The sequence below is a fragment of the Ipomoea triloba genome, chromosome 12, assembly GCF_003576645.1.
Source record: "Ipomoea triloba cultivar NCNSP0323 chromosome 12, ASM357664v1".
Taxonomy (NCBI): Eukaryota; Viridiplantae; Streptophyta; class Magnoliopsida; order Solanales; family Convolvulaceae; genus Ipomoea; species Ipomoea triloba.
In genome coordinates this window covers 8,002,127-8,015,155 of record NC_044927.1, presented here as the reverse complement: position 1 = coordinate 8,015,155, position 13,029 = coordinate 8,002,127, and positions in this window count along the sequence as shown.

The window sequence follows — 13,029 nt, the reverse complement described above, 5'->3', positions numbered from 1 at the left end:
TTTCCTGCTCAAAGAATCAATGTTCCCACCATCAATTGGAATTTGATCATGTGATCACCCATTTGGAATGGTAACAAATGTGTCATCACACTACATAGTAGTTGGAATAGGGGTGTCATTTAAAATATCTAAATTAGAGTTTTTTAATAATATACATTTTATACATTATTTTATTTATACAAAAAATAGAGAACAAATTAAAATTAAAAATGAATTTAAAAGAAAAGACCTTGTAATCTAGTGGTACGAAATGACTCACCTATATGGAAGGTTATGGGTTTATTAAGCCCTAATAGGGGCAATATTGACTCTTCCTATTGAGTAGTATTTTAGGGAATCCATGATATACATAAAATTTGTGGTATGAATTAATGTTAATATGTTGAACTATTTTCTTAGAAAATTATATAATACTCAATTGTATTGGCATCCACTTAGGGGATCCCAGTTTCCTCGGACTAATTCTAAGTTGATGATTTTATTGGGACCGAGTCCATCATAAATTGAGTATAAGGGTACATAATGGAGGGTAGAAAGAAAGCAGTTTTATTACCCGATGCGCTAGGCCCCAAAACAGTATGTACAAAGCTCGAGATACCGACCCAAAATGGTGGCTCAAAGAATACAAAAATAATAAATACATAGCCCTAAGGAATTGAATAGGGCCCAAAATGGCGGCCCGAATGATAAATAAATAAACGAGCTAGGAAACTAATAAATAAAATAGAACTAAATATGTTACCAACAAAACTCGGAGAGAGAAGGCTTAGACCACTCAGCTAGAAGGGAGGTTGTAAACCAAGGGATGCCTTTTAAAGGGATGGATCGTTGACAAATGGACGACATCTAGCATCCTTCATTCTTGGTCACACACGTGTCCTCCCACTACTTTGCTTTCAGCGCACTCCCATGCATACGTGGAGCTTCCTACTTTTTAGTATATATAAGATTTTGATAGCTTGGGTGGTTTGTCTCTGTGTTGTTATGTGGAAGGCTATGGGTTTGAACCCTTATGATAGCATATTTTATATTATTTTGCTCCAAGCTTCTTTCTTCCCCTAACAATGAAAATGGACACCCCGCTTGGGTCAATACTTTCTCATAAAATGAGCTCTATATTGCGAGTTGTGCAATCAGTTCACCAATTAGACCCTCCACACTTAACATCACCCTGATAGCACATCTTATATTAACTTTTCTTCCCTTAAAAATAAAAATGGACACCCTGCTTGAGCCAATACTTTCCCATAAAATGGGTCCTATATTACGAGTTACGTTGCACAATCAATTCACCAAGTAGACCCTAATTTTCATGCATGATAAGATATCCAATCCTCACTTAACATCATCGTGCGTGGTGTATCCACATTTATCTTGACAAAATTGATTGGTGATGTTTTTGCCCATCCAACAACAACCTCACAGCGCATGCATCCTGGTAGATCAGATCAACTACTCCAATTTTTCCAATGCAACCATCATTATATTGCTTGCACTCTGCATCAATCAAATAACGACAACCATTATATTATGGAGCCATGCAAAACATTCATTATGCAACGACTAACCTAATCCAGACTTATACGACAATCCCTTTTTTATTTCACTTCATTTTCATTGCTGATATGATGCTACACAAGAGTTTTACAAACATAGCTCAGTGGAATGTATCCCTAATTCCCTGCTAACACCATTTGTGGAATACAAAATTGATATGTTTTGTTTCAATTAAAAATGAAAATTTGTACCACAACACCAAATCTATGATATACCAAATTAAAAAATATGTTTCATCTCAATTAAAAGTATAAGTTAATAGATGGAAAAAACTGTTAATTTTCAGTATTTCCATTAATCGACTTTGAATATTTTTCTTAATCCAACTGATTGACTTCTTGATTATCACTAACCCAAATCGTGTTTGATTAACCATACATTGTGACATCGAGTGCAGAAAATTAAATCAAAAAGAAATTAAATGAGTCAGAGTATTGTGTACCCAGTTCAATACAATCGTATCTATGTTTGGGACCACCATCAATGAGTTCAATCCACTATCTCGATCAACAACAAATCATATAGACGGTAAGAGAACACCACCTTCTCAACCCAATGTGCAATATACGTCACACGATACAAATCCTATCTGATGAAGCTATAGAGGATTATCGAGGGCGGAGATCTGTGCTTCAATAGTCCAAAAAATCCATGTTGTTGTCCGTCTCTCTAACTCACCCACCACTACTGCACCATAGTTGTATGGAATACCGTCCAAGAATAAAGCTTTGTAGAGTTTCTTCTCAAGAGTCTTCTTAAATTCAGATCATCAATAATGTTTTGAGAAGATGATTTCATAGAGTACTTCACTTGTAAATTATAAAGAGAGTTTCTTGATATTCAAATCTTGAAGAATATCTCTTGTAATTCTATCTCATGTATTCTTTTGAAGACTCTCTCTAACCAATATATATAATACTCTGGAACTTGTAATACAAGTAATCCTAAGATATTTCATGTATCATGAATTACTGGTTTACCCTTGAAGTCTTTCACCCAGAAATGGATATTCTTGTAAAATAATCTCAGGACACGTAGCTGCTTTGCTACTTGTATAAGATAAGTCGTTACGTTGTAGTTCCAACGGCTAGTTCCAAAGACTCTGGTGTAGATTTTATGTTCCGCCACATCTTCAATTAACATACTAATTAACTAGCAATAGACATACCCTATCTAGTTTTTCATAATAATATAACTAATTACAAGTTGGGTTTATAAGACTAAACACTAACAAAACATTTATATTTATATATTATATACTAGTATTTTTTATGCGTGATGCACAAAAAATAGGTGCCCAATATTAGTACTTTATATTAAAATTTTAAATTTATTTAGATTTTAGATGTTTAAATTATAGCAAATAATAATAATAATAATGATAATAATAATAATAATAATAATAATAATAAATTTGATATTTATATTTTAAAAAGTAACTAACATATAACTCCAATATATAATGTGTATATATTATTATTATTGAATAAGAAAATATATGGTGGATGCATGTGCATATATAGTAATAATAGTGGCCGGAAAAGATAACAGAAGTTATAACTGTAGGGATAGATTTGTCTAAAATATTATATAGTACAACTTTTATAGCATAATGTATTAAATAAAAAAAAAACTTAACAGAAAAAATGGACATAAATAGAGGGTATAACTTTCATTTATACTTATTATGTTTTTAGATTTAGATATATGCTCAACATACCATACAAGCAAGTATTCAACTCTAGCTAGTTAAGACTCTTGAAGTTCAAGACAATTCAATGGGATGAACTTATAATCATCTTTTTAATTTATAGACGATGGACTTATATATGCATCCATAAAATTTATAGTTTTTTTATATAATGAAAAAATAAAAACCAAATTAATGATTATAGGAATATAAAAAAAATTAAAAAATAAAAATAAAAAATAAGAACATGTAATAATTGAATCATGTGCTACATCCAATTAAAAGTCTGGGCTGATAATTAGACTGCACATTTATGTTTATATTATATTTATGCCCACAGTAATAAATCATGTTGTTGCTTATCCAATGAAGTAACTATCCACATTACGTTAGTTTTTCCACGCAAATCACGATGATGAATAACATATATCCAATTAATTTTGTATCAAAAGTCTCCCTATTACTTCAAGTAGATGAAAATGAAGATCAGTAGTATTCTTACGAACACTAATTTAATTTTCTAAGATGCAAGACAAGTGACAAATTACTCTCCAATTAAATCCATTATATTGAAAATCTAATAATCTATCTGTATTTGGTCTTTTATGTTCCCATCAACCTTCACTTTAACAAACATATAATTGGGTCATACCCACCCAACAAGCTAATGATCACATACATTTGCCTATAAATCAAGCTTGCCCAAAACATTACAGGCTTCCTTTGCTTTAATTTTTGTCAAAAATTGATACCAGCCAAGAAAAATCTAGCATGCATATGCATGCAAAAGGGAGTTTCGCCAGCGACACCTCACCAACTACAAAATACAAACCCATCCATGATAAAAATCGAGTTCCAAGGGATTTATTAAAAAAAAAAACTAGCCGGAGACGAAGGGCTAGTTTTTTTTTTTTTAAATAAATAAATTTTTTTTATTTAAAATTATTTTAAAAAATTAAAAAAATTATTTTGAAGTGTGTTTTTATTTTTATTTTTATTTATTTATTTATTTATTATTTTTTAAAATTATTATTGCAAAAAGCAAAGTTTATGTGAAAAATGGAAAATGTTGGTTCACCAACCATGCAATGCATGTTGTGTTTAGGTTGCAGCTTTTTGAACACAACTGTCAACCTACCAAGGGCAGTCAACAGATCAATTTGAAAGTTTTCAAACTCAACAAAGGCACTTAAACTCTACAAGTATAAATAGAGCATCTTCAAAGCTTAGAGTATAACTTTTTGCAGTCTTAACAATTTGAGAACACTAAGAGAAAAAAAAAAAAACTTTCAAGCTACATTATATTCAACATTCCAAATTTAGTTGAATTATCCAGATTCAAGTGTCCAAACATCATCTATATATCCTTAGATAACAACCTCAATCATTGTCAAAGTTTTGAAAGGCAAGTTACACTAGGGGCCAATTTGGTTGGCCCTTGGAGCGAAGAAGCCAATACAGTGAAAAACCAAGAGACTTGGTGAAAGTCCCTTAGTTCGAAGGACGACTACTACATGAGAAAAAGCAAATAGCAAAGCGGCCTAGTGATCAAAGCTTTATGAAAGGTTGTTCACTTATAATTTTGTATCGAATTACATAGTAAAATCCCGTCTTCGTGTAAATGAGAAATGTGAATTAGGTAGAAGCCAATACAGTGAAAAATTAGGAGACTTGGTGAAAGCCCCTTAGTTAGAAGGACTACTGCATGAAAAAAAAAAAAAAAAAAAAAAAAAAAAAAAAAAAGAACAAATAGCAAAGCGGCCTAGTGATCAAACTTTATGAAAGGTTGTTCACTTGTAATTTTGTATCGAATTACATAGTGAAATCCGTTCTTCGTGTAAAGGAGAAATATGGATTAGGTAGAATACATTGTCCACTAAACAACTATAAGAATATTTCTTTCTACTTTAAACATTTTTTTTATTGCAATCCATATATCACACACTTATCCTTTATATCTCTCATACACTTTCTTATTCAAACTCATGCTACAAACTTAATTTCATTAAAGAGGCAAATAAAGACTTCCATTATGCACTAAATTGTACAAATACTTTTTGAAAACTAAAAATTGTTTAATATTTAATAAACCTCCCCCTCCATGCCCTCCTTTGTTTTTTTTTTTTTTTTTAATTGTCTCTATGCTCAAGTAACAATTTTCATAGTATGTAATGAAGAGTTGAGCCTATATTGAGTGTGCTCTTCACCATAATTGCTTCCTCTTGAATAAGATGGTAGACTAAATATTTTCATTACGTGGCTTTTAATTTTTTGGGGTGGTTCGAGAGATCGGGTGTCTATCCAATTATCATATCAAGAACAATAAAATTTTTTAATTACCAATGTCATTCTCATATGGTATGTCTTTCATTACGTAATCATATTATATATTTTATTGATATATTAGATATTATTAGAGTGATACATGTTACAAAGCAATATATATTCTAGTTTCTTGGACACATTCCTGATCAATATATATAATTACGCAAGCAGGGAGGTCGAGTCATGTATGGAAAGCAGTGATGATTGAAGTGGTGGGCACAGCCTACCGCCCACCTACCATTGCCACCCAAGCCCACAGATAACTAAACTTTGGACTAATATTATATGTAGTACATTTTTTTTTTTTTGAAAAAAAAGTACTTTTGTTAATAGACCTACAATGTTATAATTAATTCAAAAATATAAATAGTTCACAATTTTTACATCGTAGTGATGTTTCTGGCAATTTATATCGTGAACAAAAAATCACATAGTATTATGGACCCTAAATTGAAACGACGAGATACAAAAATTTCATAACACAAAATACAAAAGAACCACAACACAAAAGATATAGCACTATAAACCCTGGATTGAAACTACGATGTACAAAATTCATACTCTTAAGGTACAGAATTTCATGACACAAGTCACAAAAAATCATAACACAAGACACATACATGTGTTATATATCTACTTATTTTTCAAATTTGATTTAAGTACATAATTTGTGTTCATATGCCCAAATTTTCACAATACACGACACAGAAATTCATAACACAAGACACAAAAACTCATAATATAATACACAATTACTAGTTTGTTCCAGACACAAAATTCTTACTCTTAATATACAAAATTTCATAACGCAAAGATACAAAAACTCACAACACAAAATGCATACACATGAATCAGAATCTATCCACAATGCACTGTGAACAATGGGCCATGATATGATATAAGGATGGGAAGTTTCTTAAAGTACGAAAATGATGATTTTACTCAATAGTCACTTCTTTTTTTGAATTATTACTATATTCACTTCTTTTTTAATAATCTATAAAGTGGAGATTTTAACTCAGTCCCTCAATGAGTACATTATACTCAACAAAAAATATATTATATATACATATTGTCAAAAAAAAATCAAGTAATTTCACATATATTTCTCCCTTTTCTTCCCGTTGATCACCTCATATATGTTAAACCTGTCAAAAGTACTAAAATTTCTTTTACTAATTGCAGAAAGTATAAACTATAAATGCTTGTCTATTTTGATTGAAAGGGAATCGAACTTTAGAAGACAAAAATGTGTTTAAGGGCAACCCTAGTCAAATTGGTCGAGCTATTAGCTTGATAACTACAAGATTTTAGGTTTGACTCTCAGCAGTAGTATCTTATTGGCTTTTTTAATTTGAGCCACTCAATTATGAACAACCTAGCTAGATTGATTTACCCCATGTCCTTCGTCGGAATGCCAACTAGGGTCACAAAATAGCTTAGGGTTTACCCCGTGCACACTTTTGAAGAATGACTTTGACTTTTTCTCGTAAAAAAAAAAAAAAAAATCATTGTTGTAAATTTTAATGAAGAAAAGATTGTAATTATTGGCATTTCGGAATCCGTTGCTATCTCTCTCGTAGGCTCCAGTTTTGCCACACAAATATTATATGCATCTGTATGAGAATTGTAGTTTAGCAATCCTTAAACAAATAATGTGGATGTGTCAAAATCAATGCCAGCCAGGTGGTGTACATTATTGAACGACTTCCTACCAAGATCCCCCTACATGCATCTCTTGTTTCATGAACAAAATATATTTGTCACATTAGTCAATTATAGTAAGAGTTGATAAAATATTTTTTTTCAGGCCCATAGTAAGGGAAATTCACCAAAAATATGATCATAGATTCATAGGTGACTTGTTTCATGAACAAATTAAAATATATTTATCACAATTTGTATGGACAGTTCAGTTGGTCACAAGAAGTTTTGGTCTTGAAAAAAAACCATGATCGAGTCTCACCCACAACAGTGTGAGAGCAGGTCTAAGTTATCATATGATTCACATCTTCCTAGATTGGGGATTTAACCTTTTGGGAAGAAAATATATTTATCACATTAGTCAATTATAGTAAGTGTTTAAATATTTTTTTGTTGGGCTCGTAGTAAGGGAAATTCACCAAAAATATAACCATAGATTCATAGATTATTATAGTGATATTTTCGAATATAATTACCTTCACACATATAACCATAAACTATTGTAAAATGTTTAATTTAGTCTTTATACTATAAAAATAATTAATTTAGTCCATTGACTATTTAAATATATATATATATTAGGTAAGTAAACTTATTATATTAATTTTGTTAGTTAAACTGTTAAATATGTTAACGTAGCTAGATTACATATTGATTATATATATGACTATCAAATCACTAATTCATAATATGTTAATATTAAAAAAAAAACATAAAATATAACATCCTTAACAAGAATTGAACACAAAACATTGGAGTAATAATAACTAATTCTAATTCAATCGAATAAGTTAACTTCGAACTTGAAATATTTATTAAAATTTTAATAAAAGAAAAGAACCATCTGAAAGTAATTTTCTTATGTATACAAAAACAAAAACACATACTACCTAAGTTGTAAAGATAAAATACACTAAACTAAAAGGGTGCATCAATTAACATAGGGTCATACTTAATATGCACACATCATAATAATTCATATGTACACTCGGCATTTTTAAATTTCTTAATTAATCTCATTCATAAATTTATTTGTTTTAATGTACTAGATTGGTTCTCATCCACAAATTTTGCTTCTCATTCTCAAAGAAAGGTTGTTTATTAGTTGTCACGCATCACGTTTAGCACATTCATACAAAACTCATCTCTCAAATATTGGCCAAAAAAACAAAAAAACAAAACAAAACAAAATTTGGCAAACATGTAGCAGCATAGTTTGAGCTTTGTTTTAGTTTAATTTTTCACAAATACTAATTTTATTATAGTGACACTGAAGTATTATTTTAATTACATTTCATGTATCTGCTAATTAGTTTTATTTTATACGCACAATAGGTACATTATATCAACACTTAAGAATCATTTTAATTTCAAGATAAGTTCATTTTTCAATATATATATATATATATATATATATATGTGTGCGCGCGCGCGCGCGCTCTGTTCTACCATTCCGTTTTATTTTTATACATATAATATGTTATTATTGTAATACTAAAATATCATTTTAATTTTACTATATGCTCATTTAGCAATATACATATCCGTATGAGCTCTGCTATTCAATTTTATTTTATACGCATTTGGCAATATACCTATATGTGGCATATCCTCATCATCCATACAAGTGTATAGACGATGTTACACCGTATAACAATTTTCAAATATTTTGCGGTGATTAGTTGGTTTACAAGCTACTTTCCACACACGTTTGCTTCCAATAATTTTACTATATTTTATTACTAATGCTTACAGATAACCATACATAATCACATGTGCTAAGTTTATTTTACAATTTTTTATATTATTCAAATTTTTTTATTTAAAAATATTGAAAAAAAAAAAGAGAGTGGTTTAACCTTTAAATAGTAAGACGATAAATATAATGAAAATGAAATATATCGTAAGATTTTATAATCTCACATGTAATATTCTATGTGTTTACAAAAATTTAGATCGTCAATATATCAACCGTCTTACCCACTAATAGAATATTTCATAACTATTTCATTTTAATTGATATAATTACTTTAAAAATCAATCCGGGACAATAGTACAAATTTTACTATACATTATGAGTAACATGTAAACCAATTTAATTACAAGAGAATGTGACAAAGTGCAAGTAGCATTATATATTATATATTATTGGTGCTTCCAATCAAAATTTGATACGCATTGGGAATAGCTTTTTGTGGGGGAAATTCAGGAGTTACGACTACCTACCAATCCACAATCATTACAACTCTATGAAATATACTATCAAATAATATATATTCAGTACACAAATAATTTATTTTTAGTATATTAAAATACACATTATATTCATGAAAAATATATTATTTTGTATAACGTATATTCAGTACACAAATAATGCATTTTTTGTTATGATTTACATAGCATTGTGTAGACCATCATTTGCCACCAACCCATTCCACCAATAGCAAATTAGGGGGCTGCTACTTTGGTAGGTTTTGGTGCCAAAACTCACTTTGTCATAAAAAGGAAACTTTCTGGAACGTCTTAGCTGGAAATATAGTACAACATTAAGGCTGGTTGTTTTAGCTTTTAGAAGGCTGCTTTGCTGCTTCTATTTAATGCCAGCTTAGTTGTTACAAGTTGGATACAGTTCAAACTCTTAGCCCCACCATTACATATATACAACATCTATCACGTTTCTAGCTAGCTACCTCACTTTTTAGACTTTGAATTCTCGTGAAATTAGATCGATTATAATAGTAATTGTGAGATTCAAAATAGTTGAATCACTCTATGGTACTGCTCTGATTTTTCTATATTCTTGATTATCTTTTCAGTTAAGAGTGTGTTTGGAGAATATGGAAAATGACTTCAGGAAAATGTTTTCTGGAAAATGATTTCATTTCTAGTGTTTGGTTACATTCTAGAAAATTGTCTTTGTGTGTTTGGTTCATTTCTGAAAAATGAGTAAAAATGTATAATTATATATTTTTATTATTTTATTTAAAGTATAAAAATATAAAAAAAAAATATAAACTAATAATATTTATTATAAAAAAATTATAAAAAAAACTCGCTGCTCCGACGGACTAGAGAGGGACGGCTTCGTGCGAAGTCATTTTTGATTTTCGAAAAATGACTTCCGAACTTTTTGTCTAGAAGTCATTTTCCGTAGTTAAAAGGAAATCATTATCTGTTGACCACATTTTTCGGGAGTTGCCAAACACCAAAAGTCCGAAAATCCTTTTCCGTGTTATCAAACACCCTAAAATTGTTATAATTGGAGTGCGAGTCGCTCCAATACTAGTCCTAACAATAGGTCTTCCAAATTACCTTTTGAAAAAACGATTGAAATGATAAAATGTTTAGACTTTAGAGTGCTCTTCCAAATCCTTTTTTAGAAATCCATGCAATTAGAGCTAAGAGGCACATACAATGATTATAGATTGCACGCGAGTGCCAATGAAACATATTATTAAAAATATGAGATGCGATTAAAGTTAAATGAGATTTAATCTAGTTAAATTCTGTTCAAGAAATTAATTTGGTCACACTAACTTATTTAAGTTGACTAGTGAGATTGATCACTATGTTTTTTTTTAGTTTTAAATTTACGCTTTTTCTTTTGGTCACTTGATGATAAATATTTTTTTTCTCATACATATATATATATATATATATATATATATATATATATATATATATATATACTAATATATATATATATATATATATATATATATATCACTTTATTCCAAAAAATACTCTTAAATATAATACGACAAAATCACATAACATTTTCAAAATGAGTAATATCCAATTTAGTACTCGACTATAGTGATTTTTCTCGATCTAGTCTTAAATATCTTTTTGTATTTAATTTTTTTTTTTTTAAAGATTACAAGTAATTGAAAGTGACATTTTAAAATACTTATTATTGAACTAGGTTTCATTAGACGTTTGCAACATTTTATTTTAAAAAATTAATTCATAAATTATAAAAAATTCTTAATATGTGGTTTTGGGCACGGCAGTGCCACATTATACACCCCAAAATTAAAAAAATAAAAATGTTTCATTGGACAGACTGGACGTAACAAATGTTGAACCAATTTTGAATTTAAAAAAAGATTTGGGTTTGGACAAATGGTATCTGTTGAGCCGTGACTGATGGGAAAGTTGATGAATCTATGTTTCTGACTTGTTAGCATCAGGATTTTGAAGCTCCATTACCGTACCAGTACGACCCCAAATTATTGGGACATGTATGGAATCTACGCCATTAACCTCGAAGTCTCCAGATGTTTGAATATAATAAAAACCACTATTCATAATGTAACAGCAGTACTGTTTCATCAAATATCTAGGATATTTATTATTTTAGTTTTAATGTGTGCTGGCCATGGATGCCACAATTAATGCCCTTCTCCAAAATGTTAGTAAAAATATTGCAATATAAATTTGTTGTTTTTATTAGAATGATACAGAATTTGTGGACTTTGTATGTAGATGGACTTTCCATACATACCAAGTACTAATTTGTCCCTAAATGCTAATTTTTTTTCTTTTTTGAATGCTAATTACATTAGATTAATGATGGTCATTGATCTTTTGTTTTATACGGTTTAGATTAGTTCTCACATATTCATGGGCAATGGGTTCTCATAAGAGCATCACCTTATATATATTTAGGATCAAATTAGAACCCGTCCCACATGAGAAGTAACTAATTATTACTTCGGGCTTTTATATTGAGTTCGTGTATTGTCATGAGTTTTTTTTTTAGATTTGTTGGATTATTATTTACATATATTTATGGAGAGATGAATTATTAATTTTATGAGCATTTAGAATTCTGATATTATTATATGTGAATGTTATTCATGATTTTAAGAGGTATAATTTTGGTAGGATTTTATTCCCCATATTTGATGATGCTTGTGTTTGATTTACAATTGAAACTCTGATGAACAGGGCTTTAGCACTAAAGAGGAGTTTATGAATGCAGGTGTGTGTGTGTTGGCTTATCGCCTAGCATTCAAAAACTACTTGTTTAATTACCCAAAAAAAAAAAAAAAAAAAAAAACTACTTGTTTATGTCAAGTGTATGTAAAAAGTTGCCAATTTCAATTAAAAACAAAAAACAAAAAAAAACAAAAAAAAAAAAAAAACAAAAAAACCTGGATGCTTTTAATTTGGTTCAAGAAAGTACCTTTGGATACAAAGTACTGTATTAGATTTAGATTTTAATTTTGTTGTTTTCTTTACAATGCAATACGATGGCTTTTTTGTTTTTTGGTTTTATTTTTTTGGTTTTATTTATTTATTTATTTATTTTTTTTGCGAATTAGAAATAATGTCACCATTGTAATACAGATATAAAATGAACATAGAGTATGCCCAGTTGTGAATATTGGGGATGCTGAATCAACTAATCTCTATCTAACAACTATTGGAGAATATAATTTTATTTTATTTTTTATTTTTAGATTTTGAGTACAATTGCAAGGCATGACAATAGGGAAGATAAAAAGCACAAGTAAAAATTGTATATGTGTAATACACAAAGCATTCAACGTGCACGTTTTAGAGAACACACATGATACACCACTGCCACATACCAAAGCGAGTAGCGAGTAATACTGCCTTCATGCGTATAGAGGAAGGTGATACAGGTGTCATGCATACAGAACGTGGACTTGGTAGAGACAGGCCAATGAGAACGCATAAATTTCTGGGTTACTTGCTGATTATACGCGTCCCTTAGTGTAGTT